Source organism: Cervus elaphus, chromosome 21 (genome assembly GCF_910594005.1).
Source record: "Cervus elaphus chromosome 21, mCerEla1.1, whole genome shotgun sequence".
NCBI classification, from domain to species: domain Eukaryota; kingdom Metazoa; phylum Chordata; class Mammalia; order Artiodactyla; family Cervidae; genus Cervus; species Cervus elaphus.
In genome coordinates, this window is record NC_057835.1 from 27,068,003 (window position 1) to 27,081,214 (window position 13,212).

General features: G+C 35.6%; 1 protein-coding gene across 3 annotated transcripts in view; it reads right to left on the reverse strand.

Annotated features, from left to right (window-relative positions):
- Positions 1-13,012, reverse strand: part of PLAG1 (PLAG1 zinc finger) — a 49,350-nt gene extending 36,338 nt beyond the window's left edge. For all 3 annotated transcript variants that reach the window (XM_043880363.1, XM_043880361.1, XM_043880362.1), the window contains exon 1: positions 12,834-13,012. The gene's annotated coding sequence lies outside the window, so the exon portion shown is untranslated. The remainder of the gene's footprint in view (positions 1-12,833) is intronic.
- Positions 13,013-13,212: the final 200 nt, after the last annotated feature.

Here is a 13,212-nt window from a genome sequence, read left to right on the forward strand (position 1 = left end):
ATTGGATCTCTAGTGTATATATATATATATATATTTTTAAACTGTTTTTGCTTCCTATTTATTTCAACTCAAAACCAAAACCAAAAGCAGTTCATCCATTTCTCCCATCTCCCACTCCTTGCCTCTGGTAACCACCAATCTGGTCTATGTATCTGTGAGCGTGGGTTTTTTAAAAATTAATTTATCTATTAGATCCCACATAGGAGAGATCATATGGTGTGCACCTATCTCTGACTTATCTTACACAGACCTCTGAGGTCCATTCATTCTGTCATCAATGGCAAGATTTCATTCTCTTTAATGGATGAATTAATATATATCTCATACATGCACATGCATGCCACATCTTCCTTATCCCTTCATTCACTGATGGACACTTAAATTGTTTCCATATCCTGCCAATCGTAAATAATGCTGCAATGAACATAGGGGTGCATATACCTTTTCAAGTCACTATTTTTGTTTTCTTTGGATAAATACCCAGAAGTAGAACTGTTGGGTCATACAATATTTCTATTTTTAATCTTTTGAGGAAACTCTATACTGTTTTTTCTATAGTGGCTGCACCAGTTTACACCACCAACAGTTCACAAGGGTTCCCTTTTCTCCATATCCTCGCCAGCACTTGTTATTTCTAGCTTTTTTTTAACAGCCATCCTAACAGCTGTGAGGTATTATCTCACTGTGGTTTTGATTTGCATTTACCTAATGATTAATTATGTTGAGCATCTTTTCATGAACCTGTTGGCCATCTGCATGCTTTCTTGGGAAAAATGTTTACTCAGATCTGCCAATTTTTAATTGGATTTTTTTTTTTTTGCTTTCGAGTTATATGACTTCCTTATATATTTTGAATATTAGTCCCTAATCAGATATATGATGTGCAAATATTTTCTCCCATTCAGTAGGTTGTCTGTTAATTCTGTTGATGATTTCCTTTGCTGTGGAGAAAGTTTTAGTTTGATGTAATGTCATTTTTCCATTTTTGCCTTTATTCCTTTTGCTTTTGATGTCAGATTTAAAATAATCATTGTCAAGACCTGTGTCAAGGACCTTACTGCCTGTGTTTGCTTCTAGGAGTTTTATGTTTTCAGGTCTTATGTTCAAGTCTTTAATCCATTTTGAGTTAACTTTTGTGCGTAGTTTAAGATTGTGGTCCAGTTCCATTGTCTTGCATATGGCTTCCAGTTTTCTGAACATGATTTATTGAAGAGACTGTCCTTTCCCCACTGGATATTCTTGGCTCCTTCGTCATGTATTAATTGACCGAAAATGCATGGGTTTATTTCTGAGTTCTCTGTTCTGGTCCATTGATCTATGTGTCTGTTTTTATTCTGATACCATACTATTCTCTTACTATAGCTTTGTATAGTTTGAAACTAAAGAAATGTGAAGCCTCCAGCCTGGTTTTCTTTCACAAGATTCCTTTGGGTACTCCAAGTCTTTTATGGTTTCATATAAATTTCAAGATTGTTTGTTCTATTTCTCTGAGAAATGCCTTTGGAATTTTGATAGTGATTGAATGAATCTGTAGATTGCTTTGGGAAATATGAACATTTAAACAATGTTAACTCTTCTAATCCATGAGCACAGGATATCTTTCAATTTATTTGTGACTTCTTCAATTTCTTTCATCAATGTCTTAACAGTTTTCAGCATACAGTCTTTCACAATTTTAAGTAGGATGGTTTCCTTAATTTCTCTTTTGGATAGTTCATTATTAACATATAGAAATGCAACATATAGATTTTTTTATACAGATTTTATATCTTGCAACTTTACTGAATTCATTTACTAGTTCTAACAGTTTTTTTTTTTTTTTTTTTTGGTCGGGGGAGAGTCTTTAGGGTTTTCTATATAAAGTATCATGCCATCTGCAAATAGTGACAATTTTATTTCTTCCTTTCCTGTTTGGATGCCTTCTATTTTCTTTTCTTGCCTAACTGGACTGGCCAGGACTTCCAATATGTGTTGAATAAAAGTGGTCAAAGTAGGTATCCTTCTTTCCTCCTGATTATCAAGGAAAAGGTTCTCACCTTTGAGTGAGAAAAGGTTCTCACCACTGAGTATGATGTTAGCTCTGAGCTTCCCATATACGGTCATAACTATGTTCAGGTACATACACTTGATTTGTTTAAAGTTTTTTTTTATCATAAATAAATATCAAGTTTTGTTAAATGCCTATTCTATATCTATTGAAATGATCATGTAATTTTTATCCTTCAATCTGTTAACGTGACATATCACACTGATTTGTGGGTGTTGAACCATCCTTGCATCCCTGGAATAAATACCATTTAATCATGGTGTACGGTCCTTTTAACATATTGAATTTGGTTGGCTAATGCTTTTTTGAGCATTTTTGCATCTACGTTCATCAAAGATGCGTGCCTGCTTATTCAGTTGCTCAGCTGTGTCTGACTCTTTTGTGACCCCATGGACTGTAGCCCACCAGGCTCCTCTGTCCATGGAATTTTCCAGGCAAGAATACTGGAATGGGTTGCTGTTTCCTACTCCAGGGGGTCTTCCCAACCCAGGGATCAAACACATGTCTCCCGAGTCTCCCACATTGGCAGGTGGATTCTTTACCGCTGAGCCACCTGCGAAGACCATTCATCAAAGATACTGGCCTATGAGGTTCTTTACTTGCGGCATCCTGTCTGGTTTTGGTATCAGGGCAATGCTGGCCTTGTAAAATAAGTTTGGAAGAGTTCCCTCCTCTTCTATTTTTTGGAAGAGTTTGAGAAGGATTGAAATTGCAAGCATACCTCAAAGATATTGCAGGATTGGTTCCAGACCACTGCAATATAGCAAATATTGCAAAAATCAAGTCACATGATTTTTTTTTTGTTTTCCCAGTACATATAAAATTTATGTTCACACTATCCTGTAGTCTATTAAGTGTGCAACAGAATGTCTTTAAACACAATGTAGTTAAAAAATACTTTATTGCTAAACAATACTAATCATTATCTAAGCCTTCAATGAGTTGTAATTTTTTTTTGCAATAGTAACATCAAAGGTCATTGATGACAGATCACCGTAACAAATACAGTAATGATGAAAAAGTTTGAATATTGTGAGAACTACCAAAATGTGACATAGAAGTGAACACATGCTCTTGGAAAAAATGGCAACAACAGACTTGCTTGATTCAGGATTGTCACAAACCTTTAATTTGTGAGAAACACAATACCTATAGAGCTCAATAAGATGAGGCATGCCTTTAAGTCTTCTTTAATGCTTGGGAGCATTCACCAGTGAAGGCATCTGGTTGATCCCGGACTTCTGATTGTTGGAAAGTCTTGATTACTGATTCAATCTCCTTACCAGTAACTCATTTGTTCTGATCTTCTATTTTGTTATGATTCGGTCTTGGTAGCTTGTTATGTTTCTCAAAATTTGTCCATTTTTAGGTTGTCCAATTTGTTGCTGTATAGCTGCTCATAGCAGTCTCTTAGAATGCTTTGTATTTTTGTGGTATTAGTTGTACTTATCTCTTTCATTTCTTATTCTATTTTAGGAGGGATGAGTCTAGCTAAAGGTTGTCAATTTATTTACCTTTTCAAAGAACCAGCTCTTAGCTTCATTGATTTTTTTCTATTATCTTTTTAGTCTCTTTTTCATTTTTTCCTCTAATCTTTCATGTTTCCTTCCTTTCTTTTTCTAGTTCCTTGACTCTTTTTATAGTTCCTCAAATATCTCTAAAAGTTAGGTTGTTTATTTGAACATGAAGATATAACATCTGTGAATATTCATGTACCCAACACAGGAGCACCTAAATAAACAAAGTAAACATAGGGAGAAATAGACAGCAATACTATAATAGAACAGAACTTTAAAAGCCAACTTACACGAATGGTTAGATCATCCAGAAAGAAAATAAGGAAATATCGGCCTTAAATGACATGTTAGATCAGGTAGACTTAATGCATATTGGCAGAACATTCTATAAGAGCAACAGAACACACATTCTTCTCAAGTGCACATGAAGCATTTTTCCAAGACAGACCATATGTTAGGTCACAAAACAAGTCCCAATAAATTTAAGAGAACTGAAATCACATCAAATATCTTTTCTGAATCACAATGGTATGAAACTAGAGGACAATTACATGAAGAAAACCAGAAAATTTCCAAATATGTGGAGATAAAACAAAATGCTACTGAACAACCAAAGGGTCAAAGAAGACATCAAAAGAGAAATTAAAAAACAAAAACCCTTGAGATAAATGAAAATGGAACATACCAAAATTGATGGGATGCAGCAAAAGCAGTTCTGAGAGATAAGTTCATAGTGATAAATGCCTAACACCAGAAAGAAGAAAGCTTCTAGCATATATTTACAAAAATAACCTTAGCTATGATTAAGAGTATTTCAAGATAGGAACTTCTTTTAAGAATAACATGATCTAGGGAACAGAAATTCTCTTATTTAATAAAAGCAGTTAAAGTTTTGAAATAACTATCTTAAATAGATTATAATGTCCAAAAAGAAAGGGTTTTAAGGAAAACACTGTTACACTACTAGAAGAAAAGAAAAAAAGCCTAAAATATCCCTAAAGTGTCAAATGCTTTAATGATTAATTTCAAATGCAATGAATATGCAACTGATAGAGATATAAGCAACACTAAACCATTCCTCTCCATTTTTCTTTGAAAAATAAGTATAATAATTGAATGTTATAATTATTGAAATAATTTTGCCCATATATTTAAAAAATACATTTTCATTAACTGTCAAATGATAGATGCTTAGGAACGTTTGTAAGCTACCAGACTTTCACATGTGTTCACTTTTGTTTACAAACTTTTGAGGCATACAAAAATAGATTCGGGTACGATAACAACTTTCAATTAAAATTCCTTATATTTCAGCAGTACATCAAGTTATCTAGTTAAATATTTAAAACCATCATTCTATGTCTAATTAAAACAATTACTTGATCGTTTACTTTCATTTTGATTTGGGTAAGTGATTATGATAATATATTTTACCCGTAATATCTTTTAAGATGTGATGCCCACCAAATTATAACTAAGGGACACCTGTCTTATTCAGTTTTCTTATAAGAAAGCTAAAGCAACTTGTATTAAAAGCTAAACCTGATATGTGTACTTTACACAGGGCATAGTTAAATCAGTTATTTATTGCATGACAGTAGCTCTGAGAATGCTCAAACTTTATGAAGCAGAAAAAGAAAACTATAAAATATCACTAACTGCTGTTAGAGGTATGCCTTATACTCATGGGCAGTTTGTTTGAGCCATTTTAAACTATTCCAAATAAGAACTACTAAGACTGCTTCTACCACTCATAGTATAATTAACTATTTTATTATGTATCTAGTTCTATTTTACTGCTGAGACACTGTGTATTTGAATAGTAATTTTAGGTAAAATTCTATTAATATTACAAGAGGAATATAATTGAAATTGAAAACTTACCCAATTAAATTACTTCAAACAATAACAAATGAGAAAAACACAAGAAAAATATTTTCTCAGTTTTATTCAGAAAACAATTTTAGAAGAAGGGGAGCAAATTCATGTTTGAGATATAGTTTATAATCAGATATGATAATCATATTAATATTTATGTTTAAGGTTATAATAGATCTTATGTAAACATATAAAGTGACAACTCTCCCATAAACTGCAAATTTAGAGCAAATTTAGTTTTAGAGTAAAGGAGCTAGTTTCTCTTCCTTGGAATGGAATAGTTAAAGAAATTAAATTTAGGAAATGCACAGAATAGTTTTAAAAAGGTAATGTACCCTTATATAAAATAGTATTTTCATTTCATTGTCTAAAGTTGATAAAAATAAAACCTATTAGTGTAACTGTTTTAGAATATGATGAAAAGTGATGTGGGCTCTACGTAATTCCAACATTAAGGCAATACAAGGAAATAAAATCAAGTTACTGAGAAAATCTACTAGTCTAAAATTCAACTGGGGCTATTTTGAACCTGCACATTTGAACTACCTCAAACTTTCAGGTTCAATTTCTTAAAATTCTTCTGATTAAGAACAATTCAGCCAACTTTTTACTAAAATATCTTCAAGTGGAAAAAAATTGATTAAAACATTTTTCTAATTCTGCCTATTAGTCAAAGGGACTAAATTCCTCATTCTCTGACTTCTAGTTGAACAGTCTCCGAAAATGTATCTCAAAACTCAAGGCTCTAATGTCAAACTATTGATTTAAAAGATAAAATTTTTCAAAAAATCGGATGGCAGCCTTGCAGTTGTAGCATTTCATCTGACAACTAACATTTCCATATTCAGAAACTAAAAGATAGGATATCATAAATAATCAATAAACAATATGCAATTCGAACATTGGTTTGAGACAACAATTCAAATATTTAATATCTGAAAGCCTAAAATGAGTCTCTGACTCTCAAAAAAAGGTAGAGCTCAAGGCTCTGCAATAGCAGATAACCACAGTCTGCTGAGACCCTTGAAGAAAAGATGCCTCTTTTACCCTTAAAATATTTTCTAATATTAAAAGAATATTCCACTCTCGAAAACAATACTGTAATAGGTCTAGATTCTCCTTCAGAAAATCAATTGCTAATTAATAAATGGGGAAGAAAATTTCTTTAACTGTCAGCCTACCTCTAAAAACACTTCAGAAATCAAAAAGTTTGTGAGTGTTCTTATCTTTACCTTGTGAAAAGCTTTTAAAATGTTACTGAGTCTGGAAGAAATGACTTAAACTGCCCTGAAAAAAAGTTCAGAAAGTACACTGTTCTTAAACTAAGGTTTTAAAATTTATTTCATTAACTTAATTGGAAGTTTTAAAGTTTCTGAAGAAGAATTAAGAAAATAATTTTCAACAGTTTCTAAGATTTTTCAGAACACTTCACTTAGGTACACATTTGAAATAAACTTTACTCTCTTAAAAAAATAACAAAAAATCATTTTTTCTTATTTAAAAATAAAGTATTCTGAATAACCACTACATATTATTCTTAGAGTTTAATTTAGTTTACTACAAGTCTAAAGATATGGAGGAAAAATTGGGGAGGAATCTGTTTTTAAAAGGTTACCATAAACCAGCAATTTGTATTAAAAATACTCTCTTACAGATTCCCCCAATTATCACTCTCATTTTGGGGGAGTAAATTTACTATTATTTGCTTTATAGTTAGTTATTCTTTATTCACAGAAGTCAAATTTTAAAGTTACCACGACTAAATCTGATCTTCTCATATAACTAGTTCTTTCCCCATTAATTTTGGACATTTTAGTACACACTTAGGTTCTTATAATACACTTTTCCTTACAATTTTTTTTTAAGAAAACAAACAAACAAACATCAAAAAGAACATTTTTGCTTTCTAACACATTCATATTTCTAGGTTTTCTATGTATTTAAATTAGGAAAAAGTTTTCACTTAAAAAAAAACACAGGGAAACACTTCAAGCAAATTGCTCATTCTATTAACCTAGGATACAACTGCCTAAATTCATTCATTCTACATAGGCATACCCATTTCTTGGGTTGCCATCTCAAATTCCCCCCACATACTGTGGTTAGTTTTAAAGCCATGTCCCTGCAGTAACTCTGTTTACAAGACATCCAGGGACTTTTCAATACTAACAATTTTAATGCAGTATCACACCACTTCACTTTTTAAAAATGAGATACTGTTTTCTAAAATTGGGATTTTGTTCTCTGATAAGCATTAAAAAAAAAAAAAAAGAACAAAAACCTTAACACTTGGACAACACACACCAGTGCATACACAAAATCAGAAAACAAAAATACCAAAGCACCCCTGGTAGTTCCTCATCCCCATATCCTTGTCAATACCACCCTGGAGGGAGGAGGCAGAGACAGGTGGACACCCAGGGTAGAATGTAAAACTACTGGGCACTAGGCCAAGCGATTTAAAACTAAAAATCAAATTATGCCCCTGCAATAATGTCTACCAGGCTTTCATACCTGTATATTTCTCACAACTTCAAATGTTAATAACTACACATCAATACTTTCAGAAAATGTTATGATGTAAAATTTTGTATTTAATTTCTCAAATTAAATTTGCTAATGAGATATAAAAGTTGCCCTGTTATAAAAGAAATGTAGTAACACAGATGTCAGGTTCAGGCTTTTTCAAAAAAAGAAAAAATAAGGTACTGAAATACACACAAAAGTAAAAATTAGTTACTTCCAAAGTGGTCTTATTGTAAAATGGGAAAGAATTCCCCTGCATGAATTCTAAAATCATAGTTAACTTTCAGTTCATCAATTCACTGTACCCTGCCCTCACATTTAACTTATTTGTAAATACTTTTCCAAGGCTACCTAAACACTTACTAATTGGTTAAATATGCTGCCTACATTAATTCCTGTTACAATTAAAGAAATTAAGGGTCCATTTTTGCTCCTCTGCAGTGTCCGATATATTTTCAAAGTATTTGATGTTTCAGATAAGGTGTTTATCAGGTTCTTAAAACAGTTAAAAAATGGCTCAAGGGACAACTTTTAGCCTTTTTACCTTGAACATATTCACTATCCTGGATTTTGTTGAGCACATTCAGTTGTTCTTGCCTTCTTCTGAAACTCTTCCCTTACTCAAATAACTTAACTAAAGAATCTAAGATGTTATCAATATAAAGAGGAAAATTTTTATTTATTTCCTATACATTTGGAAACACATCAAAACGAACAAGTATTCCAGATTGTGTAAGTAAAGTTATTCAGTAAAACTTTTTTCTTGGGTGTGTGTCTGTCTGTATATATGTGTGTGTAACAGGTAACTTTTCAGACATATTAATTTTCCAAAGAACAAGATTCTAAATAAAGAACATTAAAACATTCCTGGAAGGAACCAATATTTTGATTACACAGCTCAAGGAGCAAATGATTATCAAAACAAAACTTCAAAGACAGCTATAGATACATGGTTTAGTTCTCAAGCTTTTCAAATCTCAAAGACAGCAGCATTATATTTCATTCAGCAAATAACAATTTAATTCTTAGAAAGGAAAATTTTCAGAATACCAAACCAAAATGTATATAGTGACAACCAGGATTATGTTAAAAACAAAGGAAAAAAAAGGACACCTTTGTATGGTTTTAAAACACCAAGAGTACACTTACAACTTTGAAAATATACTGATAAAAACATATTCACTAATTTATTTAGCTATGTCTGTTTATTAAAATATTTAGATATGTAATAAATATGCAGATGTTGAATTTTATCAGAATTAGCTCATATTTATAAATCATCTTCCACAGCAGCTAAATTCCTTATAGAATGTCCAATAGCAAAATTAGGCATATAAATTTCAAATTAGCATCTCCAGCTATGAGGCTTCTCTAATTCTACCTGAAATTATGAGTATACAAAGATTATGAGTATACAACAGCCTTAACTTATTTCTGTTAATTGGTACAATTTAATAGTAGCTTCAGAAAAAGGATGTTCAACAGGTAGTATTTCTTAGTCATTACAAAAACTCAGTACAATCAATTCAAATGAGTAATTATGCTATGTCCTAGCTAAATGAGACTCTCCAAGGAATTACAGGTTTTATACTTGTGTGCTCTGAATGTATTTTCTGATTCAGACAAGTAGCCAGGTGTGTAAAACCCAAACATGGAGAAGGTTTCATACCACCTTTTGTGACATAGGAAAAAAAAAAAATCACAATACCAGCACTTTTATTTAGGATGACAATAAACTAATCATAATGTGAAGTGTCCAAGCAAACTGAATAACTCCATGGTCTCATGTAACTGGAAGAAATACTTTTTCTTCACATTTACAGAAACTAAATTTACTGATACTAGTAACTGGTTTGTCAAAGTGGCAACTATTCAAGATTTAAAAGTCTCACTTATTTTAAATCCATACTGAATTTGACTACTTATACTCAATGTAACTGTCTCCAGCCAAACTACAATGAACATGTAAGATAAATTTCAAAGGTTTTATAAGAATTAATGGCACCATGAGACCTCTGCAAAGATTATTTGGGGGGGGGGGGAGTTTCCCTTCTCCACTGACAGTTTAATCACTTTCCAATCAATTTTGATTTAACAGGGATTCACGGGATTAATTTTTTTAATGAGTTCTTAGAAAGTTGCAATTGCTTCCAAAATCAGAAACCACACTATGTGGATGTAACTGCTACTATGGAGGTATTTACAGAAAAGTGCAGGTAAGAGTTCAGATGTGAACACAGGTTAACGTACACCAGACTTCAAAATAATAATTTGTTTGTACAGTATGGCCAGAAAAAATATTCTATATAAGAAGTCTAAAAATCCAGTCCTTATTTTAATCCATTTCTATAAATCATAAAAACAAAGGAAAATAGGTATCTATTCCAGAAACTTCATATACCTGTGGAAAATGGAACACAAGTAAATTCTATTCAAGGTGAACCTTAATGTCCAATAGAGTACAGCATACAACTTACATATTTTCAATTTTGAAAATATTGTGAAAATCTAAGCCATCAGAGTCAATAGTAGTTTATGATCAGTAAACATTTCCTGTTAAATAACACAAATAAATTCAACTTAAAAGATGCAAACCGGTAGGTCACAGGACTTTAAAACCTTTTCATTTCAAAGGCACAGAGTTACTGCACATGTATAGGATGGGGCTTTAAAATGGGTATGTGTAAACTTTTCCATGGTGTTGGTGTATGTGCTTTTTTTTTCCCTTAAAGAAATGCCTACTGCTTACAGAGTAAAAGAATCTCCACCACTCTGTCTGCAGTTTTCAACCAGAAGTCCTCACTGTACCTTAAGCCAAATTGAATATTAGGTATTTTACAGCTTTTACAAAATGGCTGTAAAATCATATTATGGGCATACACAGCTCTTTGATCTCACTGCACAGAATTCATAACTGTTCAATAATGCTATACCATTACACCACACACCTTAAACTATTTCCATTTTTCCACAATTCCTTCCAAAATCAGCTTCCAGAGCACAGCAATGTAACATGCAAAGTTCCTGGGAGGGCTTGTTACACAAAAGAACAGCTTGGAAACAAACTGATCTACACAATATCCATCTTCTGGTGAGCCTGCTTTAGCCCTCCTTTCCCTCCATCACTGCTAAAGGTGGGTGCGTTTGAGTCATGGAAAGAGGAGGCTCTTCCATCACCACACCCTCCCAGCACCTCTGCTGCTGGTCCTCACGCAGGGCTTCTGTGTAGGTGATGAAAAATCATAAGAAAAGAGCAGCTGTCCCTTTAAAATGCCCTGCTCTGTCCCACATCCCACGTGGAAACCAACATCAGCAGCACTTTCCCATTAACTTCACTGTGATGCAAGAGGCACCATCCTTTTCTATACATAAAACCAGAAAACCTCGGCTGGACATTCTTTCCTGAGGATGAGCAGGTGAAGCAAACGTGTCAGGAGGCGAGCAGCTCAGTAAGTCCCCACCCCACCCCAAAAGGTGCTCCAGTCTTGCACACCAGCCTCTGTGTGCACCACCACCTCTCTACCCCTCCTCTGTAGAGCCTAGTTTAAAGAAAGGAGGGAGCCACCAACAAAACCTGAAGCATAAATGCGACGAAAATGCAATTCAAAGCCGAAAGGGTTTATTCTTCCAATCACACATATTAACTCTATTAAGAAAATGGCATCACTTTTTTTTTTTCCACCGGGGGGAGAGAAAAAAAAATCCGCAACGATCATTAAAACAGAGTTATAAAATAGCAAATATAGTGTTTATCTTATGTCAAATCAGCCCACATTACCATTAAGTTTAGCAGTTTCTGCACTACCACCTCCCCCCCCCTCCCCCTCCTTCTCGAGCATCGGATTTTCACGTTTTCTCATTGTCGGTTGAGTTATAAAAGGCTTTTGCCCTTCGAAAGTTTTGAAAAAATAAATAAATATTAACTCCTTGGTCCCTGCAAAGTCAAAATGGACTTCAGGGGAAAGGCGGTTCATCCTTTTACCTTGAGCGAGAAAAGGGGGAGCATCCCGGATTTTTTGGGATTTTTTTGCGATTTTTAAAAAATTTTTATTTGGTTATATGCCTGAGTTCTCCCTCCATTTTGGTTGTTTATGATACTGACAACAAGCTGTCCCTGGTCTGTGCAGATCTCCTGCTTTCATTTAGCACCCCCCTCCCCCCCCGCAGCCACACACCCGGGGCTCACACCTCCTCGCAGACCCCGCACCCCGACCCCGACTCGCCCACCTGAGGAAAGGGCGAAAACAAATGCATTTCTCCAAAAAAGAAAAACCTCTTTCGAAAAAAGGGGCAAAGTTCCCCCCAAGTCACTCCAAGTGCCCCCCAAATATTGCCGACTGCGGGTTTCCGCCAGGCCCTTTGGGGACCCACCTTCCCCCGGGATGTTTTGGTAGAAAATGCGGAGAGTTTACTCTCAAAACCGAATTTATATTAATTTTTCCCTTATTTTTCGGGTCTCTAATGTCTTCCGCTCTCGCTGCTGCCGCTGCCGCTGTCACAATATTCGCAGCACCAGAGAGGAGGCGGAGGAGGAGGAAAACTTTTCAAACTTTCCAGACCCTGAATAAAGGGGTTTTTTTTTTTCCCACCGACCTCACCTTCGGGTCTCCAGCCGCATCGCCCCCTGCCCTGTCAGAAGCGACTTCGGGAGTCCCCGCACCCCCGCCCGATTATTTTTATTTTATTTTTTATTATTATTTTTCTCTCTGGGGTCCTGAACAGGGGCTGAGAGCAGCACAAACTTTTTCCTCCTCCTTTCGCCGCCGCGGCTCCTCTGCCCCCTCAGCGAGTCCCATAATTTAAATAACCCTGATATTTCTCCCGCTAAACGCCTCTCCGCCGCCCCGGACCCCGGGAGAACTCACCGCGGGGCTTTAACATCCTCCCTCCGGCCCGTCCGCCGCCTTTACACCGCCCGCGGAATTTCTAATAATTTTTTTCTCATATTTCGGGCTGGACGCGGCGGGCCTGGAAATTGTTTCCTTACGCCTCTTTCCAGCAGCCATTGTAGTGTATGCGCTGCCCCTGCAGCCCAACTTGCAGCTGCCGCCGCCGCCGCCGCCGCCGCCGCCGACGTCGCGCCCACCGCCGCCTCCCCCGGCCCGCTCGGCCGCCGCCCCCGCCTCCCGCCGGCCCGCCCCCTGCCCCCGCCCGCCGCTGCGCCCGCCCCCCCCCGCCCTTCCCCGCGCGCTCCGCCCCGGGGCCGGCCACTGGGTGCCGCCGCCGCCGCAGCTGCGCCCTGCG